A 16,183-nucleotide genomic window follows, 5' to 3' on the forward strand; every position below is an offset into this window, starting at 1 on the left:
CCCATGTGGGCACCAGTTTGAGTTCTAGTTGCTCCACTTCCAATACAGCTTTTTTCTATGGCCTGGGAAAGCAGTAGGAGATGGCTCAACAGCTTGGGCCCCTGCACCTGTGTGTGAGACCTGGAAGAAGCTTCTGGCTCCTGGCTTTAGATAGGCTCAGCTCCAGCCATTGCAGCCAACTGGGGAGAGAACCAGCAGATGGAAGACCTCTCTCTCTCTCTCCCTCTTTCTGCCTTTCTTTCTCTGTGAACCCTGACCTTCAAATAAATAAATAAATCTTAAAAAAAGAAATCTGACTCCATATTTAAGGCAAATTGGAAGAGAATCTAATTCGAGGGAACACACAAATACTAGGAAGTAAAACTGGCATGACACAAATGAAGCCTTGATGAGGTGGTGAATATATGAAGGGGAAAGAACAAATTCACATTGGAGCGTAAACAAGCAGAGCAAAATCAATGCTACTGTTTCAATGGCTCTTCTGGAGAAAATAGCTCTTGGCCTGAGGATATTTTTGTTCAGTCCCACCTAGAATATTTACATGATTTGTTTTCAGTTACATGTTTTTTTAAAAGATTCATTTTGTTATATGAAAGGCAGAGTTACTGAGAGGCAGATTCAGAGAGACAGAGAACAATAGAGGACTTCTACCCACTGGTTCACTCCCAAAAATGGCCACAATGGCCAGAACTGGGCTGATCCAAATCCAGGAGTCAGGAGCTTCTTCCAGGTCTCCTTCCTTTGGAGCAGGGGCCCAAGGACTTGGGCCATCTTCTGCTTTCTCAGGCCATAGCAGAGAGCTGAATCAGAAGCAGAGCAGCTGGGTCTCACACTGGTGCCCATATGGGATGCCAGCACTGCAGGTGGTGGCTTTTCTTGCTATGCCACAGCACCGGCCCCTTCAGTTACATTTTGAGAATACATTTTTGATTGGATTATATATTTGAAATGCAGAAAAAGAGAGAGAGGAGAAAGAGAGACAGAAAGGGAGAGGGAGAGAGAGGTGTTCTATCTGCTGGTTCACTTCTTCAAATGACCACACTGGCTGGGATTGGGCCAAGTCAAAGCCAGGAGCCAGAAGCTTCTTCAAGGTTTCCTATGTGGGTGCAGGGGCCCAAGCACTTGGGCCATCCTCTACTGTTTTCCCAGGGATATTGGCAGGAAGCTAGATTGGAAGTGGGGTAGCTAGGACATGAACTTGTGCTCATATGGGATGCCGGTGCTGCAGGTGGTGGCTTAACCAGCTACTGCACAGTACTGTCCCCAAGGGCATGCAGTTTCAGTTAAGAGTTTTTGGGGGTTGGCACTGTGGCATAGCATGTAAAGCTGCCACCTGCAGTTCCAGCATCCCATATGGGCTCCGACTCCAGTCCCAGCTGTTCACTTCCAATACATCTCTCTACTACAGTTACCTGGAAGAAACTCCAGGCTCTTGGTTTCAGATTGAGCCCAGCTCCAGCCATTGAGTGCACCAGCAGATGGAGGATCTCTCTCTCTGCCCCACCTCTGCATAACTCTTTCTTTCAAATAAATCTTAAGGAGTCCATGCATCATTCAGCCAATCAATAAATTGATGATATCATCAGTGAGCAATGGGTCCTGACTATCCTGCAAGACATAATAATAATTTAATATTATATTATATAATTATATAATATTATAAAAATACTTCCATGAATTATTTTTGTAAACTTTTATTGAGATGGGTTATCTCCAAATATTGTATGGTCTGGTCATGATGGATTATGAGCCAAAAATCAGACCTTTGCTTAATGCCATTTCCTCAGATTACAGTGCATTTCTTACTCCAGGCGATTCCTCTTTTTATCTGTAAGGCCAATAAAAGACTCTTTTGAGTTGTTACAGTCACCTTGAATGACTGCAAACTTCACCTTAACTAAGATGTTAAAAATCAGGTTAAATTTGTGTGGTTGGGCCAGCACTGCTGCACAGTGGATTAATTCTCTGCCTGTGGTGCCAGCATCCCATATGGGCACAGGTTCTAGTCCTGGATGCTCCTCTTCCAATCCAGCTCACTGCTATGGCATGAGAGAGCAGTGGAATATGGCCCAAGTGCTTGGGCCCTGCGAGACCCAGAAGATGCTCCTGGCTTCTGGCTTCTGGCTTCAGATCGGCTCAGCTCTGGCTGTTGTGGCCATTTGGAGAGTGAACCAGCAGATGGAGGACCTTTCTCTCTGGCTCTCCCTCTCACTGTCTGTAACTCTACCTCTTAAATAAATGGATAAAATCTTTTAAAAAAGGGAAAAAACATTGTAGTCACCATGTAGTAAATTATTTTCTTATACTGTCAAAAAGCATCTAAGCCAGAATTGAGGAATCTGTACATGTCAAAGCTTACCAATTCAATGGCAGGGATGCTCTATAACATCAGGCTAACTCCTTTAGCTGCAATTTTGGGCTTACATTGGAAAACAAAGTTAGAAATACTGTGACACCTGGCACAAGGTAGGCACCTCCCAGTCCCACACCACCCAAATATACATTGTACACTTTCATCTATGATACCTGTCATGTTCCAGAAATTCACTACTGTTTCTCTTCTCTCCAACACAATGATAGAAATTTGAACCATAAATGGTAAAATATTGTGGTTGTATAATAGCACCCGTACAAGAGACATGCTCCAGTGAAAATTTTGGGGGTTGTTTCAAGTGATGTCATGACAGATAACATAAACTGTTCTATTTGTTTTTTCAGAGTGCCTGTATGAAATTACTCTATGTTAAAACATTTCTGTTTCAAACAGAGTGACAAAACATTACCAAAATGAAGAAATTGACAGGAACATTATATAGTGTATATTTGCAGGGTTATGTGGTTTCTCATATTAAATCTATTTCAGCTTATTCCATACTAGAGAACACTGGGAAATACTACCTGAGAAAATGTGCTTTTAGCAGCCCTGAAAGTCCAAACTCTAGTTTCTGTTATCATCTGACTTCTCCTTCCATGAAAGCCCAGAAGTCATAATGTGACGAGCACGAGTTTTTTTTTTTTTTCACAAAAGGAAGATGTCTTGCAGATATTCTCAGACATTTGAGTCCATGCGCTCTTAATATCTTGTCCTTATTTCCCTGTGCATTAGTAGATATTGCTTGCTTCACCAAAGTCTATCTGCAAGATCATTAAACACTCATACATTCAACAGTGATTTGCACTGCTTCCATTGTAGCAGGTACCATGCTCAGTGGTGTGATGCAGCAGTGGGCAGGAAAAAGTACAAGTCCTGGCAGCCACAGTCTAGTGGGGACAGACATCACATTATCAAATGATCATGGAAGTTAATGGGAACATGTGACTCCAGAGAACACAGTGCTATGAGAACATCTGAAAGGGAATCCATCTCAATAGATCAAGGATGCTGTCCCTGAGGAGTGGCCACTGCAATGATTTGTGAGTGGTGAGAAAGAACTAAAACTGCACTGCATGCAGAGGAGCCAGATATCAAGGGCCCTAAAGGTCAGTGGGCAGACAATGTCATGACTGAGAAATAACTCTTAAGACCAATCCCATTTACAATGCTTACAAAAAATACCTTGGAATAAATTTAACCAAGGCAGTGAAAGCATTAATATGAAAATTACAAAACATTAAAGAAAGAAGTAGAATAAATAAAATGGAAGAGTCTTCCATTTTCATGGATTAGAAGAATCAACATCATCAAAACACCCATGCTACCAAAAGCAATTCACAGATTTAATGCCATGCCAATCAAATTACCAGTAACATTCTTCTCAGCTCTAGAAAAAATGATTCCATAAAAATAAAAAATGATTCCATAAAATAAAAAATGATCCCATAAAAATGATTCCATAACAACACAGGAGACCTTGAATAGCTAAAGAGATATTATACAACAAAAACTAAGCTGGAGGCATCATAATACTTGATTTCAAGCCATGCTACAGGTCAGTTATAATCAAAACAGCCTGATATTGGCATACAAACAGACGTGTAGACCAATGGAACAGAAGATAAACTCCAAAAGTCAATCCACACACCTACAACCAACTTATCTTTGACAAAAGAGCTACAATGAAAACCTAGAACAAAGACAGTCTCTTAAAAAATGTTCTGGATAAACTGGATCTCCACATGTAGAAGTATGAAACTAGACCCCTACCTTATACCTTACCCAAAAATCCACTCAAAATGGGTCAAAGACCTGAAGCTATGACCCAATACTGTCAAATTCTTAGAGAATATTGGGGAAACTCTGGTTGACATTGACATAGATAAAGATTCTTGGAAAGACCCCAGAAACACAGGCAATCAAATCAATATTGACAAATGAGATTATATTAATCTGAGAAGCTTCTGCACTGCAAAAGAAACACTCAGCAAAGTGAAGGGGGCAACTGACAGAATGGGAAGAAATATTTGCAAACTATGCAACTAATAAAGAGTTAATATCCAGAATCTATAAAGTGCTCAAGAAATTCAATAACAAAAAAAACCAGTTAAGAAATGAACAAAGGACTTTTCAGGCATTTGTCAAGAGAGGAAATTCAAATGGCCAGATATTTGAAAACATGCTCAGGATCACTAACCATCAGGGAAATGCAAATCAAAACCACAGTGATATTTTACCTCAACAGGCTCTCATACAGAAATTAAACAACAAATGTTGGGAAGGATGTGGTGAGAAAGGTGCCCTAATCCACAGCTGGTGAGAATGTAAGCTGGTACAACCACTATGGAAGACAATATGGAAATACCTCAGAAATCTGAATATATACCAATCATATGATACACCATCACACTTCTAGAATTTACCCAAACAAAAATAAATCAGCCTATGAAAAACTTATCTGTTCTACCATGCTCACTGCAGCACAATTCACAAGAGCTAAGATATGGAATCAATCAAGTTCTCCATCAACTGGTGACTGGATAAAGAAATTATGGTGTGTGTATATATATATATACACACACACTATGGATTATTAATAACCTGTAAAAAATATGTCTTTTTGCAACAAAATGGATGCAACCGGAAACCATTATACTTAGTCAAATAAGTCAGTCTTAAAAACACATATACTATGTTTTCCCTGATCTGAGGTAACTTATAGAGTACCTGAAATGTAATGCATTGGAGTGAAGTGAACATTTTGAGAATCAATAATTATTACAGCCTGTCTCTTTCATTGAGGAACAGTTTTTTTTTTCATACTATTTGTTGAACTCCTTTACTTAGTGTAGGATTAACTGAATGATCATTAAATAAACTGAAATTAGCTTTTTGTAAAAAATTAAGAGAGGGAATGGCAAAGGGAGAAGGAAGAAGAATTGGAGAATGGGCAGGAGGGTGGGGGGAGTGGGAGGTATCATTATGTTCCAAAACCTATACATATGAAATACATGAAAGTTACATAACTTACATAAAATTTTAACAAATCTTAAAGACAAAGATGCCAGTAGGCAAAACGCTTAAGTACAAAGACAAATACTTATGTTTGCTGTTGATGCAAAAAAAAAGTCCACAGGGGAATGACAAATTCTCTCGGAACTAAGCATCTTGTAAACATATGCAATGGAAAAGCAGACTCAAGCTCAACCAAGAACACAGCCACTGTGCTGTTTAAGGCTAATTTGTCTTCCCCACTTGCAGTCAATATACTAAAAAATAAGGAGTTAAAAAGATGTTCTAGGCTCCCGTGACTGTTGAGTCTATTTCTCCTCTTGTGAGCTGCTCATTTGTTGTGGGGACACAACCATTCTAAACTCTTGCAATATTTGCAGTAGATCAAATTCAAGGTTAACTCACATTTGCTGGCCCGCAGCTCCTCAAATCCTTCTGACCACAGCAGTGCTTCCTCTGGGGGAGGCCTGCAAGAGAAGTTCTGCAGTTAAGAGGCACATATCAGGTGCCCTTTCCAGCTCAGCTGTTCATGTTTGTGAGCACAGGATTCTCAATTTAATTAATGAAAGTTTGTTGTTTGCTTTTCTTGCTGGTTTTGGGCTTCCCAGGAGTGGAAGAATTTTTGCAATAAATAACTCAATCATGTCTTTTAATCTTAAAAAAAAATCACTAAGCAGACAGGTTTGAAAGCACAACTACAGCTGAATATATTTTTATCCAATAAAGCTGTCTAGTAGCTACAGACAAACCAAATGAGACAAAAACAAGTAGCAATCTTATCGACCTAATATTTAAACTTAGCATCGAATTACTGAGGTTTCCACAGTTCCTCAGACTGTAACTACTAATGTTAAGAGTAAAGGTCAGAACTACCTTAAAATCACAAAGATATCATTTTTTAAAGATTTATTTGTTTATTTCAAAGTCAGAAGCACACAGAGAGAGGAGAGGAAGAGAGAGAGGGAGAGATCTTCCATCCACTGGTTCACTCCCAGTTGGCTGCGATAGGTGGAGCTGTGCTGATCCGAAGCAAGGAGCTTCTTCCAGGTTTCCTACATGGGTACAGGGACCCAAGGACTTGGGCCATCTACTACTGCTTTCCCAGGCCATAGCAGAGAGCTGGATTGGAAGAGGAACAGCCAGGACTTGAACCCACACCATATGGGAATGCACCACTGCAGGCAGTGGCTTTACCTGTTACACCACAGCACCAGCCCCATCACAAAGATATCTTAACATATTGTACAGTCCAAACAGCAGATGATGGGACCTGGCACCATGAGTTAAGGCACCCACCCCATGTTGGCAATGGTTTGAATCCAGGCTGCTCCACTTTCAATTCAGTTTCCTGCTAATGCAGCTGGGAAAGCAGTGGCGGATGCCCCAAGTCCTTAGATCCCTAAGCCCTAGTCCAAGACCCAGAAGAAGCTCCTGTCTCAGCCTCACCCAGCCCCTGGTCCTTGTGGCCATTTAGGGGAGTGAACCAGAGGTTGGAAGACTTCACTTGTTCTGCCTCTCCCTCTCTGTAACTCTTTCAAATAAACCTTAAAAAAAAGCTATTTCTGGCCCACAAACGGTGGCAGTTTCTTTGCAAGGTTAATTGCTTTGCACCTTCGGTCCTGGATGCACCAGAGGCCATGCATAGGGAGTGATGAATGACGACTGGCACCCAGCCTCACACCCCTCTGACCCACAACACTCCTTTGAGGAAGACACTGCAGAACTATGATTTGTTCCACAGTCATGACTGTGTGAGAACGGCTTTATCATGAAAAAGTGAGAAAGGACTGAAAAGGAAGTCTTCAGCCAGCAAAAGCATGTCCCCTGATATGAGCAGGCATACAAGATTAAGTTAATCAGATTCATGAGCTGGAAAACTATGCTCCCAACCCCTATGTATTCCACCTGTATTCCCAACTTGCCAAGCAGACAACTAATCACGCCCCTTTGGGGAGTGCATAGAAAGCATGGAGCCCTCTGGCCTGCCCGTGCCCTCCCAAGCCTCCAGGCACACAGCTTTTTAGCAGCCCCTCCGCTGTCTGCCCACACCACGTGGTTTTGTGGTCATTCCCGCCTGCACAGTTTTTCCTCTCCCCGTGGCTCTGGCCTGTGAAGGCTTGTACATGGCCCTTGTTCACCCCACGTCTCTTGGTGTAGGGCCTTCTGGCTGCCTCTGGAGCCTCCCGGCTTGCCCCGCCGCTGCTTTCCTGCCCACATGCTCTCTCTCCTTTGCAGCCTCTGGTCTACTCCCTGGAAAAGCCTGGTGTGCCACAGCCGCTTTCAATTTCTGACCCCCTTCCTCTTGGTAAATCCCTCACCTTCCTGTGTATTTCTCTCACACTCTAAATGCTAGACTGTACCATGTTTTCTCATTTACAGAAACCCAATATTTAGAATTCTTATCTAAATAGACAAGGACCCTCAATATATCAATCTTGATTTTAAAATAAAGTAAACGATGTCCCGCCCACCCCCTCCCCCCAGCAGCAGCACAGGATGATCAAGAGCACAGCGTGGCCAGGGTTCCTGGGACGAAACAGTTCTCAGCCACACACAAGGCCGCTCCACCTGCCTCCTTGCAAGCCCTCCCCGAGTGTCCACACTCACAAAGCGAGCACAGCCCTCGTAGGTACAATTTCCCGGAATAAATTCGTATTGTGCACTTGGCTTTTCTGCAGACGTTCAGGTTACAGGATATCCCAAAGTGCCGCGTGTGTATCAAGCCGCATGTACGCAAGAGGACCAGTTCATCTTCTCCAGCTTTTTCACACTCTTGGTGTCATGCGGTACCAGTCCCTGCACACACAGACTACTAACCCGCAGCCCTCAGCGGGCCGCAGCCTTTACAGCCGGCCGGCGTGGAGGCGGGTCTCTCGGGGCCAGCCCCGCCCTTCTAGAGCGATGATTGGCTGAAGGCCTACGGCAGGGGCAGAGCCTGAGCCGGTGCTGGGCACTGAAGCCCACTAACTGGCTGGAAGCCAGGGAGCTGTTGACGTCTGAGCTACCGCTTAGAGCGCCATCTGGCGAGATGCCACAACCTGCAGGCCTGCAGAAGGCGATGAATTTTTCCAGGCCACAGAGCTATGGCGCAGGCTGACTCAGGCCCTCCTTTCCCCCAGCCTGGGGAATCTCTGCCCCCTAGCTGAGCGGATTTCCGGAAAGCACAACTGTGCCTCTGCTTCCCTCCTTAGTGAGCGGGTGAACCAGGAACTCTGCAACACGGGGCCGGGTAGTCTCCAGCAGCAGGAGACAGTGACTGTCTGAAGGTAACACCTGAGGTGGGCCTGCTTTTGGGTGGGCTCTGGGTGGGCGTCTGTGCTCCTGGGCCTGTGGGGCTACTCATTGCCTCCTGGCAGCACTGGGAGCTGGCGTCCTGGTGACGAGGAAGGGTGAGTGAGGCGCAGTGAGCTCCGAACTTGGGCGCACCGAGGTCTTTGGAGTCTAGCAGTACAAAGAGACAAGCTCGCCTCCTGAGTCACTGCTGGCCAACTTAGAACTCACCAGAACCTTTAATTAACAAAAACAACTTATATAGTGGTGCGGTGGGGTGGGAGCACTTTACTTGAATGAGCTGCATTTGTGAATTCTTCAGAAACCACCACCCCCTGCCTACTCCTGCAGCCTTAAAATGATTGGTAAGTGGGGTATCACTGTGTCCTAGCGAGTAAAGCCGCTGCTTGCAGTGCTGACATCCCATATGGGAACTGGTTCAAGTCCCGGTTGCTCCGCTTCCAATCCAGCACTCTGCTACAGCCTGGGGAAGCTGTAGAAGATGGCCCAAGTCCTTCAGCCCCTGTACCCGCATGGGAGGCCCAGAAGAAGATCCTGGCTCCTGGTTTCAGATGGGCACAGCTCCAGCCCTTGCAGCCATTTGGGAGTGAACCGGTGGCTAGAAGACCTTTCTGTCTGTCCCTCTCTCTATGTGTAACATTACTTTTCAAATAAATAAATCTTTTTTAAAAAGTTGTATCTAATGTTGTGAACTAACTGTGCATACACAATTAGTTAAGCAAGAAGAATAACAAAAAATAATAAGGAAGAGGAGAATGAGGAGGGGAATGCTGAGATAATGTGGTACAATAAGAGAATGAAAATGTTTCAGGGCTGGAGCCATGGGATATTAGCTAAAGCCACCTCCTGCAGTGCCAGCATCCCATATGGGCATCAGTTCTAGTCCCAGCTGCTCTTCTTTCAATCAAGCTCCCTGTCATGTCCTGGGAAAGCAGTAGAAGGTGGCCCAGCTCCTAGGTCCCCTGCACCCATGTGTGAGACCCAGAAGAAGCTCCTGGCTCCTGGCTTCAGATTTGCATAGCTCTGGGTGTTGTGGCCATTTGGGAAGTAGATCAGTGGATGGAAGATTCTCTCTGTCTCTGTCTCTCTGTCTCTCTCTCTCTCTCTCTCTCTCTCTCTGCCACTGCCTCTGCCTCTGCCTCTGCTTCTCTGTAACTCTGCCTTTCAGGTAAATAAAAAAAAAAAAACTTAAAAAAAAGAAAAAGAAAGAAAATGGTCCAAGGAGAAGAAAGTAGCAAAACAGCTGAATGCTGTTGTGAGTTTAAGATAAAGGCAGGGAAGTGACATTGGCTTAGACAAGATTGAAGTTGTTGGCGATATTGCTTAGCACAGCTTCTATGAAATGATGGGGAAAAAGTCCAGTTAGAGCAGACTGATGAGATGAGAGGATAAAAAGTTAGGGAATGAAAGAATGACGTAGAAAGCACTTTAGGGAAAGAAAGGAGAGAATTGAAGTTGTAACTCTAAAGGAGGTGTGATCAAGGAAACAGCTTTTTCTCTTCCCTCCCTCCTCCCCCTCTCCTTTTTCCTCCCTCCCTTCCTTTTTTCCTTCTTTCCTTCCTTCTTTTCTGCATAAATACTTAATAGAGAGGGGAATTTTGTGCAGAAGTAGTTGAGGGTGTCATCCAAAACCCAAGTGAGAAGCCTATAGAATCAGGAACACATCATCTGTTGAAAGAGGAGAGAGAAGGTAGAATTTATATGTGGGGAAGGTGTCTTGCATGGTAGGAATATTAGAGTTCCCAACTCATTCATTATACTTGCTCAATGAAGTATGAGCCAGGTCATCAGTAGACAGTAAGGGACAGTCAGGGTTGATACAAATTTGAGGAGGAAAAGGGTTTGGAAAAGTAACATGGATAGTGGAGAAACCAATGTCCTTGGGAAGTATAGTGTAATACTCACCAGTGTTGAGTGCCCATTTGAATCTGAGATTACAAATAAAAATGGGTTCATTTCTCCTGACTCAGCTTCCCACCATTGGCATTCCGAGCTGCTGCCACTGCTGCCCTTACCACCACAGCCATGATCTCCTTAACAGACACCCAGAAAATTGGAATGGGATTACAGGATTTGGAGTGCTTTTCCTATTCTTTGGAATGGTTCTTTTTTGACAAAGTGTTACTTCCTATTGAAATGTTTTGTTTGTGGCTGGCTTGTCTTTTGTAATTGGTTTAGAAAGAACATTCAGATTCTTCTTTCAAACACATAAAATGAAAGCCACTGGATTTTTCCTGGGTTGGCCTTTGGTAGGTGTGTTTTTCAAAACTTATGGATTCTTTCTCTTGTTCAGGGGCTTTTCCTGTGGTGGTTGGCTTTATTAGAGGAGTGCCAGTGCTTGGATACCTCTGAAATTTACCTGGAACTAGATCATTTGTGAATAAAGTTGGAGAAAGCAACAATATGATATAACAAAAAGTGAATTTGAAGAATCATTTAAAATATTATTTATAAAATTCTTTGAAGAATATTCAGCACAAAATTAAATTTCATGAAGTAGCTTTTAATGTTCTTTACAGAAGTTTAAAATGTATAGCCTACAAAGTATCAACAGCAGTTAGCGAAGAAGCAATGAAAAAACAGGCCTTCTAATCAAGTGACCGGAAGTCAGTAAGCAAACTGAAGGAGAGGAAATCATGTTGCAATGGGTATTGAGACTCCTGAAGGCTGTCTTCATTGTTTCCACCAAGTATGAAACACAGCCATCTTCGAGAACTGTGGTACCTGATTTTTTTTTTTGCAAGTTCAGAAGCACCCATAGGCATTTGCTTTGTAGAAATGTCCACTACAATGGCAAATATATTTCCAATGCAGTGTACCTTTGAAAGTGTTGCATGAGTTAGATTAGATTATGTCCTTTTGATGTATTAAAACCAAGGGAAACCCAGTTTTCATGTATGAATTGCTTTATTTTTGGAAATATGTGGTTAAAATAAAACTTTTATGGTCTTTCTGAATCTTAGTTTTTTACAGCCAGATGTAAATCTGAACTTTGTAATAGTCTTTTTTCTGGAATAGGCAGAGGTCTATTAGTTCTCTTGCTTCCTAAATTACAGCTGACTATGCACTTTTCTGGTCAACCACACACTCGAAGTGTGGACGCCTCTTTGGAGTCTGACCTCCTGAGTTTCCGTATCCTTCATTACATGTTAATATTTAATAGAAAGCATTTTTGACCATGAAGAGGTCTGTTATGAAACTTGTCTCATTAAATATTCTTCTACTTAATGATACCAAATGATGCAAACCAAGTAGATTTTTCTACATCATGATGTGATTTTTCTTCATTCTTTTATTTTTTTTAATTTTAGCAGTGGTTTTACTATTTTGTTTTTAATTAATTAAAATTTACTTTTAATAATGTTTACTTTAAGACATATAACATATTAAAATGTTAAACTTATAACTTATTAAAAGCAGTTCATTTAATCTGAATCTTCATTTATTTTCACCTTTTTCATAATATACAAAAATGAGTATATATGATGTATGCTTCATATGATCATTCTTTGGGTTAAGGAAATGGAAAAAATATTTTAAGTTCACATCCTAAGGTTATTTTATTAGAATTAAACTGGCCATGGTTACCTAAAAATATGACACTAAAAAAAAAAGGTGAGAAGTTGCTGATTGACAGCAAGAAACAGCAGTTGTTTCTTTTATAATAGATGTGGAAACACATTTCAACAGGCACAGTACTATTTGTTTTATCATGAATGTTTGTGCTATTTATTTTTAAACACTTTCAAAGCTTTTTAACACATAAAATCCTAATTGAAATTTGTGGTATTATTTACAAACATGTCTACAAACTATATTACAACTTGTATTATCTTTAGTAAATCTTTTGATGCACGTAGAATTCCTAACCTTGTTCATCTAAAGAAAGAAAGACTTGGTACATAGTCTGATGGTTCAGTTTTGGAGATTTCTGTCTTTTGGGGAACTTTCATTTGACTTAAGATGTATCTGTGAAAATGGCGATACATGGAGACTCCTACCTCAATCGTTCATGGAATAAAAGACCTCAAGTTGTGTCTAATGTTCTTCAAAAATTAATATCCTCACTTGGGCAGTGTCAAATATATATACATTGAGTGTTGTCTTATATAGGTGCCCTGTAGGACTCTGTTAAACATATTTTTGACTGATTCATATCATTTACAGTGGGTCAATTATTTTCAGAGTAAGAAGAGTATCTGTTGATGTAAGGCACATCTATATTGTTTCACTTCTTTGTAGACATGTATTTCTTATAAAATGTTGCACTGTAACAGAGATACCTTTTCAACAAAAAAAATAATAGAAATAGTAGAAGGAGGAAGAAGGGTGGGAGTATGGGCAGGAGGGAGGATAGGGTGAAGGGAATCACTGTGCTCCCAAATTTGTATATAGGAAATGTATGAAGTTTGTACACCCTAAATTTTTTAAAGTAAGGAAAACACAATGAGCACCCATGCACTTTCACTAAGTTCAACACTTGCTACAGTTTTGTGGGTTTTGCTTCATCTATTTATGTGTGCATTTTCTGTGAACCACTTCAGAGTTGCAGACATCATGAAAGTGCATACTCAGAATGCCTGCCTCAGAAATAAAAGCCAACATTTATAGTCTCAATGATCACCATTTAGCCTCCTTGAAATGTGCCTGAGAAGTCAGCAGAAATTGCCCCAAATTCTTGGGTTGCTACTAACCACGTAGGAGACCAGAATAAAGTTCCTGGCTCCTGGCTTATGCTTGGCCCAGACCTAGTTATTGTGGGCATTTGGGCAGTGAACCAGCAGATGGAAGATATTTCCCTATCTCTCCTCTTTCCTCTTTTCTCTCTCTCTCTCTCTCTTGCGCTATCACTCTCACTCTCTCTCCATGTGTGTTGCTATCCCTTTCAAATGAATGAATGAATAAATGAATGAATGAATATTTGAAAAGATACAGTTCAAATAGTGGAAGACAAGTGCCATGTGAGGAAACAGTAGAGGAATTGTATTTAAAATTTATCAAAAACTTAACCAACAATAAGAAAATAAACTCTTCAATTTAAACAGTTGATAAAAATGTGAAAAGTCACTTTCTTTTAAAGATTTTATTTATTTATTTGAAAGGTAGAGTTACAGACAGTGAGAGGGAGAGTCAGAGAGAAAGGTCTTCCTTCCGTTGGTTCACTCCCAAATGGCCACAATGGCTGGAGCTGTGCCAATCTGAAGCCAGGATCCAGGTGCTTCTTCCTGGTCTCCCATGTGGGTGCAGGGGCCCAAGGACTTAGGTCATGTTCTGCTATCCCAGGCCATAGCAGAGAGCCGGATTGGTCACTTTCACATCAAATATACATATTAGAAATAAGTGAATAGATGCAGCGAACTGGAGCCACTCTTGAGCACTGATTTCCAGCTTTTTTTTTTTTAACAGGCAGAGTGGACAGTGAGAGAGAGAGAGAGAGAGAAAGGTCTTCCTTTGCCGTTGGTTCACCCTCCAATGGCCACCGCAGCTGGTGTGCTGTGGCCGGCGCACCACACTGATCCGATGGCAGGAGCCAGGTACTTATCCTGGTCTCCCATGGGGTGCAGGGCCCAAGCACTTGGGCTATCCTCCACTGCACTCCCTGGCCACAGCAGAGAGCTGGCCTGGAAGAGGGGCAACAGTGACAGAATCCGGTGCCCTGACCAGGACTAGAACCTGGTCTGCCAGTGCTGCAAGGCAGAGAATTAGCCTAGTGAGCTGCAGCACTGGCCCTCCAGCTTTCTTATAGATTGTCCTCTAAGCATCTCATGAAGACAGAAGAAATGGACAGTCTCATTTGTCTCTACTTTGAACAAGGCTTATTCATACTTGCAGACCCTGGGAGGCAGTGGAAATGTCTCAAGTAAGTCTTATGCCTAAGTGTGAGACATGGATTGCATTCTTCACTTCTGGCTTCAGCCTGGTACAGTTCTGGAAATGCACATTTGACAGCCATCTCCTCTTAGACAAGATCCCCTCTGATAAATCTTGTCTAGCAGAATACCACCTAGCACTCCCAGAATACTAGCTTCTTTTTATAAAAAAAATCTTCAGCAAATGTCCCAGAGAATATTCTGTTGAGACTGATTTATATCACATGCTATAAGTCCATTGTAAAATAATTGCTAAAGAAGTAAATGTTAATAACACATTTCAATCTTAAGCATAATGCTCTTTTTAAAAATAATCTTTTCACTCTCATGTCCATCTGTAGATTACCTTTTCCAAAGTCTCATGTTATATGCAGTCAATTTTTTTCCAAAGAAAGTTGAAAATTGTTTCTTTTTCAAATTGCTATCATTTTTTTCTATGAGACTCAGGGATTTAAAATTCTGCCTATGGGGTCCATTGATGTGTTGCAGTAAACTAAATCTCTGCCTGTGGTGCTGGTATCCTATATTGGTGCAGGTTCATGTCCTGCCCCTCTTTTGATCCAGCTCTTTGCTGTGGCAAAGAAAAGCAGTGGAAAGTGGCCCAAGTACTTGAGCCTCTGCACTTGTATGGGAAACCCCCAAAAAACTCCTGGCTCCTGGCTTCAGATCAGCCCAGCTCCAGCCATAGTGGCTGTTTGAGGAATGAACCAATGGATGGAAAACCTTTATCCCTGTGTCTTCCTATCTCTATCTGTAACTCTACCTCTCAAATAAATAAATAACATCTTTAAAAATTCTTCATTTTGAAATATTGTGGTATCATAAGGAAGCCTTTTTGTTCTATGATAATAAATTCCAAGAAATTAAACAGCTCTTCCCCTTGTACACAAATAAAAGACTTGAAATTCAACATATTTTAGGGTTAATTTCTAAATGTGACTCTTAATAATAGTGCAAAATACAGACTGCATATCATAAGAGGCAGTCAAAATTTATTTATCAAGTCACATTTAATACTGACTGTAGTTTGAATACTACAAATGTAAAAAATTGTGTATAACTTATAACCTCAAAGAAAAGTTATTCTGTTTTGAAAAAATCCATGTATTACCAAATTTATAAATGATCCAAAGTTCAGAACAACAATTGACAGGTAGATTAATTGTAGTGATAGAGCATAGGAGGACATGTCTATTGAAAAGGGAAGAGTCTCAGTACAAAGAGACTGCTGATGATCAGTGAGATGGTGAAGAAAGGACCAGGAAGATCAGCATGGCTTGGGACAATTACATAAGGAAATAAAGAGCTTGAACTAAAAGATTAAAAAGCCAGGGCGGGCACTGTGGTTTAGCAGGCAAAGCTGATGCTTGCAATGCCAGCATCCCATATGGGTGCTGGTTCAAATCCATCTGCCCATTTCTGATCCAGCTCTCTGATGTGGCCTGGGAAAGCAGTAGAAGATGGCCCAAGTCCTTGGGCCCCTGCACCTGTGTGGGAGACCTGGAAGAAGTTCCTGGCTCCCTGCTTCAGATCCATGCAGCTCCAGCTGTTCTGGCCAATTAGGGAGTGAATCAGCAGATGGAATACCTTTCTCTCTCTCTCTAACTCACTCTCTCTCTCTTTCTCTCTCTCTCTT

The 16,183-nt window shown here is 41.7% G+C and overlaps 1 pseudogene; it reads left to right on the forward strand.

Moving 5' to 3' along the window:
* The first annotated feature begins 10,277 nt into the window (after positions 1–10,277).
* Positions 10,278–11,229, forward strand: LOC127486306 (vesicle transport protein GOT1B pseudogene; annotated as a pseudogene).
* The last annotated feature ends 4,954 nt before the right edge of the window (positions 11,230–16,183 follow it).

Source organism: Oryctolagus cuniculus, unplaced genomic scaffold, assembly GCF_964237555.1.
Source record: "Oryctolagus cuniculus unplaced genomic scaffold, mOryCun1.1 SCAFFOLD_81, whole genome shotgun sequence".
In the NCBI taxonomy this organism is placed as follows: Eukaryota; Metazoa; Chordata; class Mammalia; order Lagomorpha; family Leporidae; genus Oryctolagus; species Oryctolagus cuniculus.